This window comes from Manis javanica, chromosome 11 (genome assembly GCF_040802235.1).
Source record: "Manis javanica isolate MJ-LG chromosome 11, MJ_LKY, whole genome shotgun sequence".
NCBI classification, from domain to species: Eukaryota; Metazoa; Chordata; class Mammalia; order Pholidota; family Manidae; genus Manis; species Manis javanica.
Genome location: NC_133166.1, coordinates 96549942 through 96567859, shown reverse-complemented (window position 1 = coordinate 96567859; position 17918 = coordinate 96549942). Strand labels below are relative to the sequence as shown.

The window sequence follows — 17918 nt, the reverse complement described above, 5'->3', positions numbered from 1 at the left end:
GGGGGTGAGGATAGCGGCCCCGCCCTGAGGGCTTGGCTGAGGGGTGGGAACAAAGGGGTTTGTGACAGGGACAGGTCATAAAGGGCAGCAGAGTATAAATAGGGCTGCGCAGGGGGGTTACTTCTCTCAGCTGGACTGTAGCTCACAGCATCTGAGATTTGTCAGACGCAGAGGTGAGGTACAGCAAAGCGCGAGCGCAGTGTACATCTGTACACATTGAAGAGATTCCGGCTGGCATCCAGCACCTGCTGGCATTCCCACAGCCATCAACTGCACCTCTGCCCCCACCTCTGCCTCCAGGAGGCTCTGAGGCTGGGGGAGGTGGGTACTGCAGGGTGGGGTGCTGTTGAGAGACCTGCCAGGGAGCCACCCGTGCCCAGGAGCACCGCTGTTCCCTCTTGTGTCAGGGAAGGAAAGACCCAGGGACCTGCCTGCCTTGCCAGCGCTGCTTCCTGTGGTGACGGAGTCATGAACAGTGAGTCTCTGTTTCCGTGTTACACGGCCCAGAGGAGCCCCAGGGTGGGCATGTTCAACATCGCCAAGGGGCAACTGCAGTGACAACTGCGCAAGGGAGAATATGACATGTTTAAGTCTGTCCCCATGTTTGAGAGCGACTTTATCCAGGTCACCAAATGGGGACAGACTGATGTGCACAGGTGTGCCCAGATCATGACCGTGGGCATCGCAAACACCAACCCCTTCGACCCAATACCAGACGTCATGCTGGTGGCACAACCAGTCAGGGATTGCGAAAAGCACACGGGGTGTGGCCAGGCCACGGAGGGTAAAGGGCACAGAGATACAAAGGTGTTAGAGCTCACCAGGCTCCTCCCCTGGAAGTTGGTGAACATCTCCGTTCACAGCCGTGAGAGACAACAGCTGCGCGTGAAGCTTGCTTCTGGCCGTTCCTACTACCTGCAGCTGTGGGCCCCTCCCGACAAGCAGGAAGACCTCTTTGCCTGTTGGGAAGAGGTAATTGACCTCCTGAGGCCCCCGGTGGAAGCTTACAGCAGTACCCATGCCGTTCCAGCCGGGGACCTGTTCATGTCTGTGTTTGAGGAAATGGACAGGAGGAGCCCCGAAGCAGCACATTTCCAAGGCAGGTGGAACAAGATACCCCACAAACCAGGGGACCATCATAAAAAGTACAGCCAGGGACTGGAGGCGGCTGGGAGCAGACCCGGGGCCAGAAGTCACAAGAAGGACCAGGATTTGGGAGGGGACCAGGGCACAGGACATATCCCTTAGGGTATTTCTGCTTTCCCCTGCATTTAAAATAAAGAGATAAAAAATACACTGAGAATGTGGTATGCTGTCTTCTGACTGAAATTCTAGGCCTGGCAGCTGAGTAGCGATGACCTCACAGTGCCTTCCCTGAGGTCATCTGGGCTGCAGCCTGAGACCCCAGTGCCAGCCAGGGCAGCCCCCACCTCACTTCCATGCTCAGCAGAGCCCACAGGATGACTCCAACTTGCTTTAACCCCTTTCCAGCTTTGTTCCTCAAGGCCTTGGCTGAAGACTATGGCCTGGGAAGCTCTTCCCTCCACATACCATCTCCCTATTTTTAAACACCTTTCTTCCCTTGAAGGCCCATAAGTAAAGCGAGAACAGGATTCCATCCCCTTGGGCACCGGTGGGGAGGGGGTAGTAGCAGCATCTCCTGGGAGCCGGAACTGGGAGGACTCTCATCGTGACTTAGTAGTTCTCGAGATCCCAGGTATACACCCTGGAGAAACACGTGTTCCAAGAAACAGCTATGAGAATGCTTAGAGTAAAAAATAGCAAAACACTGGAAACAGCCCAAATTTCCATCAACAAAATTGATAATACAGTAGGATAGGAAAGAGTGGGATTAACATAAACTTCTCAAAACAAGCCACAGGAAATGTAACCCCACTGACAGAAGAGTTCATAGACACTGTAGACAAAATGTAAACAATGGAACATTAAACACAAAATTTTCCGGGGAGGAGAGGCGAACGATGGGAGCAAGGAGGTAGACACAGGGGGCCAACCTTAAGCAAGGTGCTGGGCACACAGGTGTATTTTTCACATCTTACTGCCTCTGATATCAGGATGGTCCTACAATCACCGTGGCAGTTGTGATAAGTAATTGTTTCAGACATACCATGACCAATGACTTCTCATGTATGAGGTCTGAAAGATCTGGTCTCTTAAATCACATTTATTTTAGGTAAATGATTACAAGAACCTTTGGTCATTAGGAAGAGAAGGAACGATACCCCTACTTTACAGACGAGAACCCTGAGGCTCAGAGACGGTAACCTGCTCCAATCGCACAGTGGGACCTTCGCAGAACAGTGACGCACAGCCCGCCTCTTCCCTGGCTGAGGCGTGCAGAGGAGGCAAAGCTAACGAGTCTGAGGCAGGGCCAGCACGAGGCCTGGAGACACGGGCGTTCTTACAAAGCTCCACAGAGATGAGGCCCAAGTTGACCAGATTGAAGGGAGGGAAAAGCGGGGGCTGTGAGTTGGTTTTGGAACTTCAGTGAGCTCACCGCCCTTCGCAGGCCTTACCTCAGGAGAGTCCCAGCCACCCTGGAGTCGTGCTTGGCTCCCAGGCTTCTCTCCCCAGCCCGTGTGACCTACCCTGCAGCCATCAGCAGAACCCCCGCCTGGAATTCCGGGGACCACCCCTGGCTGGAGCAGCCTCTCTCTGCAACCCGTTCCACTCCCGCCCCAGACACTAATTAAACTTCTGAAAGCCAGGCTCAGGTGATTTCTTCATATCAAAATTTTAGGAACTTTCTTCTTCTGAGGTGAGATTATTTGGTAGGTCACAGCTAACTGCTGTTTGCTCACTTGGACAGACCTCATCTTGGCGGGTGGGGAGAGGTCTCTTCTGTTGGCAGAGGGATTGGTGGGCCTGGTGGGTGGCAATGGTGAGGTAGGAAGAGAGCCTGAGACCCACACACACCATTTCCTTGGAAAAACAAGGTTCCTGACCTTAGGAGGGGGCATTCTTGGAGTAAGTCAAGTTATTCTTAAGAAAGAACAGAACATGCCAAGATTAGATATGAACTGGCCCTGTGAGGAAAACAACCTCAGAATCATTAACTCAGAGCTTCACAGAAGGCTGGGAGCCTCTGGGAGACAGAAGTCATGGGTCACTGTGACCAGCTTTCCCCTGAACTCCGGTGGGGAAATTACAAAAAGGTCACATCACATTCCATGCAGGCAAGTGCAGGTAAACACTAGCCTGGAAGAAGGAAATGCAATAAAAACACTGGCTTAGCACTTCGCTGTTTATAAATGTCCCTCGTGTGCCCCCTTCTGTCCTCACGTCTGTCCACTCTGCAGATGAGCAGAGGAGACCCTGGAGCATTTTAAGGACTTGCTCACGGCGGGAGGAACCACAGCGCAGCACTTCGCATGCAGCATGCACCTGGGCCGCCTGGGTCCTCCAGGCAGGGGCAGAGATGGTAGAAGGAACAGGACAGGTGGGAGCAATCATCACAATTCCCAGTGGCAGCTTCAGGGAACGACCCGTGTTTGGGGGAAGAGGAACCATTCAGAGGAGGGTTTCTGGGGCATGGGAAGGAGGTGTGGGTCAGAGGAATTGGCAGTTTTCAAGGGTGACTAGGGTTCTGCCGGGTGAAGGAGGTGCAGGGAAGGGGTGGGGAGAGCATCAGGCCATGGAACAGAACGTGTGCAAAGTACAAAGGACTGAAGCATCGCAGCGTGTTGGGCAGTTATGAGTACTTCAGCCTTACTGCTGGGAGAGCGTGGGGAGAGGAGGGACAGGAGGCTGGAGAATCCGGCAGAAGGACTGGGGGGATGTGAGATGCTGTGTGAATGTCTAGGACTTGGGTCGCCACGGATGGCGAGCGTCTGATGGGAGGAAGCTCGCTCTGGCTCCAGAGTGGAGAGGGCAGAGTCAGGAGATGTTGAAGATACAGAACAGGACAACTTTCCTTCCCGCGTCCTGAAAGGCAAGGAGGTCATGGGTTAGGCCCAGTGCTCGCCTAAAGGAGGTGCAACTGATCAAGTAGAGGTGACGTCCCACTATGGTGACTACTGCTTAGTAAAGAGGCGGCAAGAAGAGAGGCTCAGGGGGAAGCAAGGAGGAACGTGTTAAGAAATAAAGCAACAGCTTCAAGATGGCCAAACGGTAAAACAACAGAATAAGGCAGCCAAAGGAGGCTGGAGAGGAGACAACAGGAGAGAAGAGACCGCTGAGGGGTTCCTTGTGCACCTAGACGCCTAATTCCCACTGAGCACCGAGCCCTCCGCCACCAGGCAGGCGTCACCCAGTAGAGCCCCGTGTGGCCAATCTTGATACTGCGATTGGCGCTTGAACGAGGGGAGCCAGGACTGAGGCAGAATGGCAGTCACCCCTTCTCCCTTTGTCACCCCATAAGTAGCCTAAGGACAACCTCAGAGGTGTGTGCTGGGGCAGGGGAGGGTGTCTGGGTAATGCAGATGCGTCTCACCCAGGCTGCATAGCTCCGGGCCCTGGGAGTGGAGTGGCAGAGTGTGGACTGGCCCCAAGCAGGTCCCCTTCGAGGTTGGGGATTCCAACTGAAAGGGGCAACGAGGGACCACCAAGAAGAGCGAATGGAGCGGAGTGGGTGTGAGGGTCCCTCTACAGCCAGGAGTCATTTGAGAAGCAACTGTTGAGCACCTACTATGAGCAAGATAGGAAATCAGGGACCACGAAGAGGTTCACACACACACCCCAGTAATACCAATCAGTACGGTGGTGGCCTCAGGCAGTGTGCAGAAAGAGGCCTCATGGGAAAGGGGAGGCCTGAGCAGAGAGATGACGGGCTGAGCACTCCCGGCAGAGGGAACAGCATGATGCAGAAGGAGAAGGGTTTGGGAGATCTGGGGACTTGGAAGGAGCTCAGAGATGACAAGATGACAGACAAGCGCAGCATGTAGAGCGGTGGTGGGTGAGGGGGCATTGGGAAATGAGGTTTGGGGGAGAGATGAGGCCACCACACATAGACCCAGAATGCTGTATACTTCCCCTGGACCCCATGACCTTCACTGCAATGGGGCCTGTAATCCCGAGGTAAGGGGTATGCGGAGTTGGGTTCTCTGGAAGCAGAAGCCCAGACCCTCCCCCTTGCTGGCTGAAAGAGCTCGAACCTGGGTTATGGGGGCCCATGCCCTCTTACGTTCTCTAAGTGGGTATTTTCCCACAGCTGGGCTGTGATATTGATACCCCTCATCCTGGGTCACCTGGAGGACCAGACCCGTCAGCTTCGGCTGCCAGGAGCCCCATCCAGTACCCCAGTGTGTCATTCCAATGCTGTCATTCTCTATGTATGCCATGGCCTGCAAAAGGTGCAAAAGATCTTTCTAGACATGCAGACGCATGCACACAATAGGCATGCATGTGAACTCTGAGCGCAACAGCAAGGAGCCCCTGAGAAGCACCCCCCTTCAAAAGCCTGCTCCCCACAGCTTAGCTGATGCTGACCACATTACCCCTGTTTCCTTGTCTCACTGGCATTTTCCTAGCACCTGCCAAAAGGCAATCTACATTATGGTTTATGGGAAAATTTACAAAATATGAACAAATGCAGTTTTTCATAAACATTTTCATAAAGCTAACAGATTTTTAAAGAGCTATTCTTTGCTTTGAGATCATATCCTTCCCGTTTTTATAAGTATGATACATACAGAAAAGTGCACAGTGCCACCTGATGACATTTCACAAAAAGAGATCAGATCAGTGATCAGAATGCCACTACCTGCAACGGTAACCTACCTAACTCCTAACACCACGGATCAGTTTTGCTTGCTCTTCAACCTTATATAAATGGAATCAGAATATATCCTGTTCCTATAGTTCTGCTGCTTACTACAGTCCTGGTGCTTACAGTGTATTACAGGGTACATAGGCTTTAGAGTACTAACATGATAGTGGCCTAGCCACTTTCTAAGTCAGAGTTTCTGTGGGAAGATGAGTTCTGAGTTCCAAACACTTGTCTTAAAATTATCTTCTGAAAAACATTCCATTCATAATTTGGAGACTGTACTTTAAACAGAAAATTCAGTCTCTGTCTTTTAATTTGCTTCCCTACAGATTTTTATGGTGCTATTTCTTAGTGTAACCAGTAGGTGGCAGTACTATAAAAGATATAATCGTGGTTAGTTTGATCTTTTCTTTCCCTTCACATTTTAGTGTGTGTGTGTGTGTGTGTGTGTGTGTGTGTGTGTGTGTGTGTGTGTGTGTGTGTGTGTGTTCAAAAGAGTAGTACTACTGATTAACAGTGTATCAGCTCACATTGACTCAAGGAAATGTTTATAGGAGGCATTAAGCCTCCTAATTTTTATTTTGTTTAGAAGCGTACCATCCTGTTGTACATCCATTGGACCTAAAATATGACCCTGATCCAGGTGAGTCAGTACTCATTTGTCGTAAAAATGACTCAGACTTAAACTTACTACTACAGTAGTGGGACCCAGGAATCTGGACTTCTATAAAGCTGTCTTCTGACCTAGACTGTTGTAATACTTTCCCAATATCTCACTCCTGTTTTTAACCCTCCCATCTCTGTTATTATACTCTCCATTCTTTGCAGTATAGCCAACATTCTACTATTTAAGCACTCATGGTGTCACTCCTAGTGCAATAACCTTTATTGTTTCTCATGCTTTACAAAATAAAATCTAATAAAAATACAATGTTGAACTTGAGATAATGCATGCTTGTTATGCCTTTGAACTCAATGCTGTTTCAGTTGGATACAGCCTCAAAACAAAGAGAAATAAAACTGATAAGAAGCTTATATAAATCCAGCAACAAAATTGGCATTGCTACAAATGGGGATCACATATATTTTTAAATGGTTCTATTCCCACATTTAAAAATTGTAGTGCTTTTCCTAAGAGACCTTTTGGAATTTGCCTTTGGCATTCAAAAGTACCATTTCTGAACAATCAGAAAAACAGTTAAGACCTTTATTTATTTGTGTGGCACATTTATGCATGTGGCTTTGAGTAGCTTGAATTCTGAACTACTTTCCAACATGTCTCCCTGCCTTCCCCAGATCTGCCAAGCCGATGGGATAAACCATGAAGGGGATAAGTATAAGCATAAAGATACACTGAATTTGGTTAAAATCCCAGCATTCACTCTGACAATAAAAATTGACGTGGTAGTGAATGCTTAACTGTCATGGTTCAGTAAAAAGGAATAATTGCTACAATGAAGTGGTTGACATATTCTTGTTTGGGTTTTGAAGTATGTAAAAATAATAATTGAAACTTGTGGTATAATACCCCTAAGTGTTATTTTTTAGATACAGTTAATTCTCTAAAGAAACTTGGTAACCTTTTTATCTCAAGAGGGAAAACACATTTACTTAAATGACTGTGTGATTCTGACTTGAGGAGCAAGCAAAGGAATAATTAGAATCTATCTTTCAGATAAATTTTGAGATTTGTTATTATATATTTTCATAATGTTTATAATCTTAGGAAAGCATCAGCTCTTTAAGCACAGCAAAAGTGGTCTATAGTTTTATTGGCTGTATATCCTTGGCCAAGTCACTTGATTTCTTCAAGTGTCAGTTGCTTTATGGCAGATTCTAGATTTGGAGCCTGATGCTTCAGATACAAATTCCAGCTCTGTCACTATTAGAGAAATGGCCTGCCTACTTACTGAGGTTGTATTATGAATCACATGAAATAAGGGGTTTTTATAATGTCTAATAAAATACATAAATACTAGTTTGTAAAGAGGTGCTATGTAATAATAGCCCTATTATAAATCCTATCCCATTTACAGTGCTATAGGTTATAATACTGCATAGCTTATAATACTGCATAGCTTATAGTACATCTAGCTGGTAAAATCACGTAAAATTAATTTAAATGGCTGGATGAAAATAGCATAATCTGTATAGAATCTAAAAATCTAAATAGGCTGCATGAGAATTTTGGGGGAACTTCTTGAAAGTCCTTTTTTTTATTAGAATATTAAGGGATATCAAATTTCTTTGAAAGCTGACATTTTTTAAAGAAGCTTGTCTGGTTTTCAAAACCCAATACCTAGGCAATGTGTGTAATATTAATCAGGCATAGTTATGCTAGGAACTTTGGGGTATACAGAGATAAAGCCGACAGATTCTCCCCACAATGAGCTTATGTCCCAGTAAAAGAAATAAGAGATGAAAACAGGATTCCTTCATGGCCTTCTAACTAGTTCCTTTACCAGTTTTCCCTACCTGAATAAATGGCACCTGCACCCACATATTGCTTTAGCCAGAAGTCAACCTTGATTCTTTCCTCTCCTGGACTCCTCATATCCAATCCATCAGTAAGGACTACAATTTATTCCTTTGAAATATAATCACACATTCACCTATTTCTCTTCATCTTGCTATTATCACCTGTGATCTAGGTCACCATCATTTTAACTGGTATCTCTACACATGCTTTCTGGCTGGTCTTCAGCTGTTTCACTCTTGCTCTCTTCCTTCCATTGTATATACATCAGGCAGAGTTGATTTTTTTTTTAATTATCTGAAATATTTCAAATGTATAGGAAATACGGAGTGTGATATAAAAACCATTTTCTTTGCACCCCACCATTGTCCAGTTCCAGTCCCTCTTATTTAAGGAGTAACCAATATCCTGGAAGTGAGTAGATCCTTCCTATCAATGTTTTTATGGTTTAGTTAAAAAATATGTAGCCATAAACAATGTGTGGCATTTGTTTGAAATTTTTACATAAATTATATGGTAGGGATCATATGATTTTGCAACTGATTTTTTTCCTTTCATCATGAAAGTGAATAGCTATTCATTTAGCTACCATATAGTATTCCAGAGCATGAATACACCACTGTTGTATCCATTCCTCTACTGAGAGACACTTAGATTATTTCTTTTTTGTTTTAAAACAGGATTACAATGCACATTCTTATAACTGTCTCCTTATTTCCTGTATAAATCTAGGTCCTAGATTTTGTTTCTGTTCACCTTTATTGCATTTGTGCTTGCTGTCTCTCCACAGTCATTACATCAGTTTATATTTTCACTAGCAGTGTTTGAAACTTCTTGCGTCCCCATATTCTCCTAACAGTTGTTACTGTCAGGCCAATCTGATGGGCATGCAGTACTATTTAAAGTGAGGTTGGACTTCCTTCCTTATGTTTTTTGACCCTGTTGTTTCTTCCATGAGTTACCTGTTCCTATTCTTGGCCTATTTTTCTACTGTATTGTTTGAACTTTTCTTACTTATTTCTGAGTCATACATACAGGCACATATATGTGCTCACACTCATTCTGGATTTCAATTCTTTGGCGATAGGCTCTGTAAATATTTAATCTCGATATTTGGCTTGTCTTTTATTAACTTCATATATAGTCACCTTTCACATATAGAAGTTTTATTTTAATCTGATTTACCAGTTTTTTCCCTTAGTAATTTTTTTTCAGGGTCTGTAAGAAATCCTCTACCCAAGTAACAAAAATTCTTAGTTATTTTCTATATAGAATTTAGATTGTCATGTTTAGCTCTTGAATCCATCTGAACTTGTTTTGTTTTATGAGGAAGGGATGTGATTTCTGCCATACTAATAGCCCATTGTCCTAGCATCATTTACTGAATAGTCCATCTTTTCTACACCGTTTTGTAATGCCACTCCATAATATATGTTGGAGTCTGTTTCTGGGCTCTTTTTAATTTTATTAGTTGACTTGGCTGGCTCTGCACCATTACTGTATAGTCACTTTTTAAGTGACTATAGTTTTATAAGAAGTCTTGGTATCGCAGTTTCTTCAAAATTTCGTTGCCTATTCTTGGCCCTTTACTCTTCCATTGGAATTGTTAGGATCTACTTGTTAAACTGCATGAAAAATCTTACTGGGATTTGACTGGAATTGCATTTAATGTATAGGTTAATTTGTAGAGAAATACATGTTTACAATATGTGTTTTCCCATTTATAAACACACCTCGTGTTGGGTTTCTCAACATGTCCTTCAGTACTGTTTTAAAAACACTGTAATGAAGAATGTCACAAGAATGCTGCCCACTTTCTACATTGAGAATAGTGTTGCTTAAGGAAAAGGATGTGATAGCCATTTTGTTATGGATGTAGAGAAATGTTTAAAAGCATGTAAAATAGAAATAAGAAAAATATAGTGTTTCTAAATTTCTCTATATAGGTTTTGCACATCTTTTATTTGTTCTAGATACCTTACCTTTTTGTAGCTATTGTGGATGGTAACATTTCAGGCTTACATTTTATCACTGAATATTGCTAGTGTTTAGGAGCACCACTGATTTTTATTTGCTGAACTCTTACTAGTTCTAATGGTTCATCTAGTTTCAATCAGAGTTTTAAAAATGTAGATAAATGTATCATTTGCAAGAAACAAGGGTTTTGTCTTTTTCCTAACTTTACACATCCTTTTTTATCCTATAAGATTAGAACTTCATAAAATACTGAATAACAGTGGTGACAATGTCCATAATACTTTAAATTTATAAATAAGTATTTTATTAAACAATTCCCTTGCATCAACTGAGATCATTTATTTGTTCAACCAACTTTCCTGAGGTGTAATTTACATATAATATGATAAATGACTTAGTATAATAAAATACATCTAATATACTTTTAATAAAATACATATATGATAAATGATTTAATAAAATACATCCATTTTATGCATACACTTTATGCATACAAATGAATACAACTATGTAACCACACCACAGTCCAGATATAGAACATTTTTCATCATTCATAAAGTTCCCTTGTGCCCCTAGATCATGTGCTTTTTGTCCGTCACTCTGTTAATGTGGTAAACTAATACTGACAGTTTTTTTTTGATGGTTATGTTTGCATTCACAGAAAAAACCCCACTTATTCATTAATTTAATTTTTTTCATATACTTTTCAATTACATTTACCTATACTTCATACCTTTACTTTATTTATCATATTTACTTTCAGCATATGTGCATTTATAGTAAAAAAAAAAAAGAATATGGTGGTGCTTTCAAATATTCTGTCCCTTTCCAATTTTGTCATCAACGCTATGCTGCCCTTACAAAACAGTTTGTAATCATAGAGGTTATTTGTTCTTTGGAGAGTTAGTAAGATTCATCTGTAAAGCTGTGTGAGCCTAGTATGTTGGGGTGCTGTACTTGATTTAACTGATTATGTACACCTAATGGTTATTGATTTCTTCAGGTTTTTAATTTTTCTCGTGTATCAATTTTGGTAATATTAGTTAGGACAACAGCTGTTTCATCCATGATTCAATACATTGGTATGAAACTGTTTAGTTACTTATAATTTGAAAAATCTCTACTCCACATGAGCATTTTCTCTCTTACTATTGTTTGTTTATGCTTTCTCTGCTTTCTGATGTCTTGCTCTATGTTTCTTTGTGTTTGTTGGTCTTTTTAGAGTCAGCTTTTAGTTTTGCTTAGTTTCTTGTTTAGTTTTCTGGTTCCCTGAATTTTGATCTTTAGTATGGCCTTCCTGCCATCTCTGTTATATTTAGCTTCTTGAGTTGAACACTTAGTTTATTTTAGTCTCATGTTTTAATAAATTCATTTAAGGCTACAAATTTATCTCTAAGTCCTGCTTTAGCTATGTCCCCAGTCTTGACATGTAGAACTTCCATAGTTCAGTTCTGAATATGTTCTGGTTTACAAATACAGTTTTCTTTTGCTAATTTCCTTCTTTTTCTGCCTTCTGTTACGATGACATAATTTTCTTTATATTCTCTTACTTTTTTGTTTTCTGATTTGGAAGCTGTATGCTATGTTTCTTTCCTTTTAGTGTTACCTATAAAACTTCAGTATGTTATAGTTCTAAAATTATCTAACATAGTCTGGAATTACTCAGTATTTCAAGTCCCCTCTTGAGCAAGACAAAGACCTTATACCTTCCCACTGATCAAGAACACCTCTACCCTAATTTTCCTTCTTGTTTGTGTTTAGAACTTGTTCTTCTCTTGTTAAAAAAAACTCCTTTTAATGGTCACTGCTGTTTTACACTCAATGATGAATTAAATTTATCAACAATCTTTTCCAAATTCTGTGATAACTGATATTTCTTGAATCTAATGCCTTCCTACTAGTTTCATTATTCTTGCGGCTCTCCTTTTTTAGGTACTTTGAGTAAAAAAGACTATGGATGGTAGACTGTCTTAGTTTTTATTTCATCCTTGCTCTTGGATTTTGTTTTATTTACTTTCATTTACCATATGGAATATATTACAGCATTGTATTTGACACTCGTTTTTTCTAATGGCTTTATTGAAATGTAGTTCATATACCAATTTACACACTTAAATTATACAAGTCCATGGCTTTTAGCGTATATTCACAGATTTATAAAACCATCACCATAATTAATTTTTAAACACTTTCATCACTCCAGAAAGAAACTTCGTACCCGTAAGCTATTCTCTGTTAATCTTTCATCCCCCTCCCCTGGGCCTAGGCAACTATTAATCTACTTTCTGCCTCTGTAGATTTGACTGTTCTGGATATTTCATGTAAGTGGAATTATGCAGTATGTCATCCTTTAAGACTGGCTTCTTTCAGTTGGTTTATGTTTTTAAGGTCTATCATGTAGCATGTATCAATACTTCATTCATTCTTAGTGCCATGTAATACTCTGTTTTATGTATGTGTATTGCATTTTATTTGCCCATTCATCAATAAACAGACATTTTTGAGTTTCCATTTTTGACTAGTATGAATAGTACTGCTGTGAACATTTGTGTGCAAGTTATGTTTTCAATTTTCTTGAGTATGTGTACCCAGGAATGGGATCTCTGGGTCATATTGTAACTCTGTGTTTAGCTTTTTGAGGACCTGCTTAATTGTTTTACAAAGTGGCGGCACCATTTCACATTCTCACCAGAAGTGTATAAAGGTTCCAATTTTTCCACATTTTCACCAACTCTTGTACTATCCATCTTTTTTATTACAGTTGTCCTAGAGGGTGTAAAGTGATATCTCACTGTGACTTTGATTTGCGTTAGTCATCACAGACTAGCAATGATGAGTATATTGTCATGTGCATAGTTATTGATTGGCCATTTTTATATATCTTCTTTGGAGAAGTCTATTCAAATCCCTTGACAATTTTTTTTTTAATGAAGTAGCCTTGATATACACCCACTCAACCTCTCCCCGTGGTAACCAGCAGTCACTTCTCAGTGTCTGTGAGCCCTTGACCATTTTTTAACTGTGTTATTTGTCTTTTTATTGTTGAGGTGTAATGGTTCATTATAGATTCTGGAAGCTAGTCCATTAAAAGATGTGATTTGCAAATATTTTCCCCCATTCTTTGGGTTGTCTTTTTCCCTTTTCTGATGCTGGTCTTTGAGGAACAACTTTTAAATTTTAAGTTCTGTTTATTTTTTTTCCTTTGGCTGCTTGTGCTTTTGGTGTCATATCTCAGAAACCACTGCCTAATATAAGGTGATGAAGATATACTTACACATTCTTCTAAGCATTTCATAGTTTTAGCTCTTAATATAGGTCTTTGATGCATTTTGAGTTAATTTTTGTGTATGGGCTGAGGCAGGAGTCCAGCTTTTTTCTTTTGTATGTGTATGTCCAATTGTTTCAGCACCATTTGTTGAAAAAGCTATTCTTCACCTCATTGAATAGTGTTGGCACCTTGTTGGGAAATGAATTAACTGTAATGTGCAGGTTTATTTCTGTACTTTAAACTCCATTTCATTGATCTGTTTATCTGTATTTAGGTCAGTACCACGCTCTCTTAATTATTATTGTTTTTCAGTAAGTTTGGGAATCAGGATGTCTGGGTCCTCTCCCTTTGTTCTTTTCTAAAATTGTTTGGCTTTCCTGGGTCCCTTAAATTTCCAAATGAATTTTAGAATCAGCATGTCAATTTCTGCAAAGAAACCAGCTGGGATTTTGATAGGCATTGTGCTGAAATTGTAGATAATGTGGAAATATTGCTATCTTAATATTAAGATAGTAATAATGTTAACTTTCTAATCCACGAACAAAAAATGTATTTCCATGTATTTAGATCTTTAATTTCTTTCAACAGTTTTCTACCTTTTAGTATTTTTTGTTACATTTATCCCAAAGAATTTTATTCTTTTTATGCTAGTATAAATGGAATTAATTCTTTAAATTTTCAGTTCATTCCTACTGTATAGATATAGAACTTATTTTTATATACTGACCTTGTCTCTTAACCTTGCTGAACTCATTTATTAGTTCTAATCACAAATAGAGAGTTTTTCTTCTTCCTTTCCAGTATGGATAACTGACATTCATTGTTGATGGTAAGTCTACTGAGAGCCTATTTGCCATTCCTTTATAGAGAACCAATTTTTTCCTCTCCTGACTTCTCCGATTTCTCTGTATTCTTAATGTTCTGCAGTTTTACCACAATATGTCTAGGTATTTATTTATTCAGCATGGTGTTTACTGTGTCTATTTTTTTACTATCTTTTAAAATTGAAAATAACTTTTTTTCTTGATTTTATATACATATATTCACATTTCAATAACGTTAATAGCATAAGAGGTAATATAAATATAAATCACATGATAGCATGTACCCAAGAGGTAATCACTATTAATAACCAGCTTATAACCAGTGATCAGTACTTCGTTAGATTGCTTGACACCTAAACCTTCACTCTACCAGCAGATCTTGTTGCCTTTACCTTGAGAACATATTCCCAGTGCAGCCACTGCCCACCAAATCCATCTTTACTGTTCTTACCCATATCACCATATCCTCTTGGCTGGGCTACTATAAGATTCTCCTCACTAGTCACCTTTCTTCCATTCCAGTTTTCCGTATAACATCCAGAGGATTCCTTTTAAAGCAGAATAAGATTATGTCACCCCTTGCTTAAAACTTTCAAGTGGCTCCCCATCATGCTCCCCTTGGTCTGCCAGGTGCTGTCTGACCTGGCCCCTGGCTGCTTCTCTGATGTGTCTGTGACCTTGGTCTCTTCCCACTCTCATCTGAGCTTACTGTGCTCTAGCCACATCAACATTTCTTGCTGTTTCCCCCAGGATGTGCTGGGTACACACTGGCCCTGTGGCTTTCACACTTGCTGCTCCCCAATTGCTTACTGAACTAACTGCCTGCAGTTTCCCTCACTTCATTCAGTTCTCTGTTCCAAGTGTCACCCCACCCAAAGGTCTTCCCTGACAACATAGGTCAAATCCCCTCGGGGCCCCCACGGTCAGACTCTATCTCTTTAACTTGCTTTTTTTTCTCCTACCACTAACTGACATTACATAATTTTTGTTTTATTTTGTTGTCTCCATCCCTCCCCTCTCTGTGTAAAAACTCCCTGTGAACAAGGACTTGTCCACTTATGTATTTCCTAGCTCTCAGGTCGTTATCTGATGTATTACACTCAAGAAATATTTATGAAATAAATACATAGATTTACATAAATAGGATCACATTATTCATGTCCTTTTTTTTTTTAAGTAAGGATAGCATTCTATTTCTTTACTTTTTCTTTGAGCTTCCTCCCTCCTTTCCCATTTGCTACCCCCTCAAGATGCTTTCAGTGTGAGGGCTCCCATCTTCTAAAGAAATCTGTCATTGTTCAACTTTACTTCTTAATTATTTCTCTATTTCTGTATTATTCTTGCAGTTATTTCATAATTTATATTTCTTTTGTAACATCTATTATGATTTCCTTTACCTAGTGGATTAAAATCACTTACACATCCCTCAGTTTTTATTCCATCTTCATTAAGTTCCTCTCCTTGATATTAAGTGTCAGAGAAGTTATATTAACTTTTATGGTTGTAATTTCTTCATGTAGTTTAGAATTTTTGATTTGCAAGTACTCCTTGACTAAGATTTTTGCTATGCTTCTCTCGGCTTTCCCCCCCCCTTCCTGTCTGGTAGTTGTCTGCCCTCTGGGCCCTGAACAATCCAGGGCGAGAACCTTACCTTATGTTGGCAGCGTGTGGTCCTGTTCCACTGTAGTGCTGACGATAGTAGATCTAGTCACTAAGTCAGCAGGCACCTCAGTCCAGGCCCAGGCTTTGAGGCATTATCTGCTTCCTGTCACTTCTAGCTGTAAATATGCTTCAGCTCCTTTTTTCAGCCTCCTTTTCATAGAAGGAGAACTCCATCTGAGCTCTCAGTTTTATATGGTGAAACGACTCTCCCCATTTTCTGCTTCTCTGGAGCACTTTGAGCCCAGAGCACTTTATCTTGGAGGAAGCAAATTCCTGGTTACCTACTGCCTACGAGTGGGTCTGCAACGTTAGCCTGATTTACAGCTTTTTCTCCTCTTTTTTCTGGTTCATAGAATGTTTGTATATGCCTTGGGACACATCTTTTAATTTTCTATGTCTATCCAATGATGTTTTGGATAGAGACGGGGAGTTTTGTGAACTTCCAAGCCCAACTTGACTTGAACTCTAGGATACTCTTAAAAAAACAAATCTGCTTAAAGACCTAAATTTTTCCAATTAAAAAAATACATAATAAACCCAAAGTTCTCAGCACTCCTTTACACTGTCTGGCCCCCCTCTACGTCTCCAAATTCATTTCAGGCACTTTCCTTTTTGCTCTAGCCCCACAGCCCATCTTTCAGTTCTTTGAAAGTGCCTCACTTTCACACACACTTCTCACCAGTGCTTCTAGGGTTTGGCATATTCCCAATTTTTCTTTCTCATTTAAATGCTGCTGCTTCAGAAAGATCATTCCTACCTACCCTAATTTAAACAGCCTTTCCCCAGTTCTCTGTCTTAATACTCCCTTATTTCCTTAACAGTGCTTGTTAAAATATTTAAGTATTTTTGGGGTTCCCTGTTTGTGGTCTAACAAAACTGAAGGTTCCAAGAACTTCTTTATTTTGCATTTGCAATGTATGTAGCCAGCATATAGCACCGTACTCAGCAAGTACCGAGTGACTATTCATTCATACATTCAACATGTTTACTGAATGTCTTCTATATGCCAGAAGTGTTCCCAGTGTGAAGGCTGTAATGGTGAGCAACACAGACAAGGTCCTTGTTGTATGGAGCTTACATTCTAGAGGGAGAAGAAACATATAAATAAATACAGAAATAAGTAACATCAGTGCTACAGTGATGTCTTGGGGTATGAGAAACTTTTCTAAGGAAGTAACAAAGAATTTATCTTGCGACAGTCAAGAGGAAGACCTTTCAATTAGCGAGAAAAGCTAGAAGGAGGTTCCTAAGTGAAGAATGAGATTGCCTGTTAATGAAGCAACTAGAGGGAAAGAGCATTACTGGATAAGGTTAGAGACATGGGCCAGGCCAGGTAACACAAGACAGGACTCTGAAAGTATGTGTGCCTTAAGAGAGAGACAGCTCTTCAGTGCTGCAGTTGCCGGTGAGATGCAGGTGGGAGTGGATGCAGTTATGTACCTGCTACCTAGCAGGTGTGTCTGACAGACCTGTTTGTGTTGTAGCAAAGACTCATCCTCCAGAAAGTCATAAATCACCGCTTAGGTTTTGGTTGCATTTTGATCAAGGATGCTACTTTCAGTTCAGGCTCCTTCATCATGCCTTCAGACAAGCCAGGCATCCTATGTTATGCATGCTTGCTTATTCATGCTCATAGAACCTACTGGAAATAGAAGGGAAGCACTCAGGTAATGCTTTCTGCTGAATTTCTGAGTTTGTGCAGGTGTTTGGAAGTTTGTATTTCTAAGGTGAGTCAGTATAGTGACCTGAAAGCAAAACTAGGTCGATTACACAATCTTTCATTTCCACTTTTTCATTTCCCTTGTTTTAGAAAGCAAGTGACTAAGGAAGGCAGTGTGCTCAAGAGTGCCTGATGCCACATTTTTAAGAGAAAACTTAAAAAAAGACAAAATCTTTGCAGCAGTCTTCCCCTTAGCTGTCCACCAATTAAGATTCATTTTCATTTGTCAGTTACAACCTTTTATAATCCTTATTAGTAAGGCT

At 41.0% G+C, this 17918-nt stretch overlaps 1 long non-coding RNA gene across 1 annotated transcript; it reads left to right on the top strand.

Annotated features, from left to right (window-relative positions):
• Positions 1–119: 119 nt before the first annotated feature.
• On the top strand, positions 120–3063 carry LOC118971836 (uncharacterized). Its single transcript, XR_012122861.1, has 3 exons — positions 120–584; positions 643–1103; positions 2257–3063. It is a non-coding gene; the product is annotated as an uncharacterized lncRNA (long non-coding RNA).
• The last annotated feature ends 14855 nt before the right edge of the window (positions 3064–17918 follow it).